This window comes from Myotis davidii, unplaced genomic scaffold (assembly GCF_000327345.1).
Source record: "Myotis davidii unplaced genomic scaffold, ASM32734v1 C63938393, whole genome shotgun sequence".
NCBI classification, from domain to species: domain Eukaryota; kingdom Metazoa; phylum Chordata; class Mammalia; order Chiroptera; family Vespertilionidae; genus Myotis; species Myotis davidii.
In genome coordinates this window covers 1-1,346 of record NW_006378392.1, presented here as the reverse complement: position 1 = coordinate 1,346, position 1,346 = coordinate 1, and the positions used below count along the sequence as shown (strand labels likewise).

Genomic DNA, 1,346 nt, shown 5'->3' with positions numbered 1-1,346 from the left:
CAACAAAACTGTTCTTTTCTGTTGTTAATATGCTTCTCTACTGAACTTGATAAAATGTTTTTATTCTATAGACACTTTGATGAGAATTTGACAGGGCGCTTGAGTCACAAAGATTTCCGGTCCTGCCTGAGAGGACTCAATTACTACCTGCCCATGGTGGAGGAGGATGAACCTGAGCCCAAGTTCGAGAAATTCCTGGATGTCGTCGATCCAGGGAGGTAGGAGGAAGACCAAGGCCAGACCAAACCAGGGGCTGGGGCATTGCAGGACGAGCACCAAGAGTAAAATAATCCATAGGCATGAACTCATCTTGAGAATAGGAATGACAGAGGCAGAGACAATAAGTGAACGGGGCAGCTTTGGGGGCCCTTTCAGGATTAGCTCAGAAGTTCATGGCACTAACTGCAACTCAGGCACCAGTCCTGCAATTTGATTAATGCCTGCTTTATGTTTGACATGAATTTCTGTTAGTTCTGAGAATGGAACTTGACAGAAGAGTCCCTTCATGTGTATAATGTCTTAGGAAAGGATCACTAATATGTGGGAGTGGGGTTGTTGTACGCTTGTGAGGGTGGTGTAGAATCATAGAGGTACCACATTATGGTTAGGGACTAATTCTCTTTAATACCAAAACCAAAGAAGACCAGAAATAGAGTTCCTCAAATCAACTTGAAGAGCTTGAGGAACCAGATACAGGGTACTGGTGCTGATGGGAAATTCTGAAATTCTATATAGTGTGTCAGGCCCATATGGAAACAGAGGCTGGAATTGGGGGAAGTGTTTATTTGGCTGTAAGGGGAGGAGAACGATGGTCAAATAGGTCATGGTCTTAGAGAGCTGAGTTGGAAGAGGCACTTGGAAAATCCAGCCTCCCTCTGTCCCTGTGACACCAAGTAGAATGAGAATGAGACCTGTTTCTTCTCTGTGTTGAGAGGGCACAGTTCCTGATCCTTTTATCCGACAGGAAGGGCTATGTCTCACTGGAAGAATATACCTCATTCCTGATTGACAAGGAATCAGAGAACATCAAGACCAGCGATGAAATAGAGAATGCTTTCCAAGCTTTGGCAGAGGGCAAGAACTATATTACCAAAGATGACATGAAGCAGGTACGATTCCAATGGCACCTTCCCTCATTATGCTCTCATAACAATCTAGATTTTGCTCATCTCAGGCCTACTTGCCTACTAGACCCCACCTCTTCGGTTTTCTCTAGCTGTCATCTTCTTTGGTCACCATTTCATGTTGTGATCAAAACGCAGAGTCAACCTCTAATGACTATCAGAGTCAAGCCCAAACCTGAAACTTGTTTTCAAGAATGCTTTTTATCCCATTTATTGAATAAG

General features: G+C 43.8%; 1 long non-coding RNA gene across 1 annotated transcript; it reads left to right on the top strand.

Annotated features, from left to right (window-relative positions):
• The first annotated feature begins 45 nt into the window (after nucleotides 1–45).
• Nucleotides 46–1,096, top strand: LOC107181495. The gene is made up of 2 exons (XR_001512161.1): nucleotides 46–218; nucleotides 965–1,096. It is a non-coding gene; the product is annotated as an uncharacterized LOC107181495 (long non-coding RNA).
• Nucleotides 1,097–1,346: the final 250 nt, after the last annotated feature.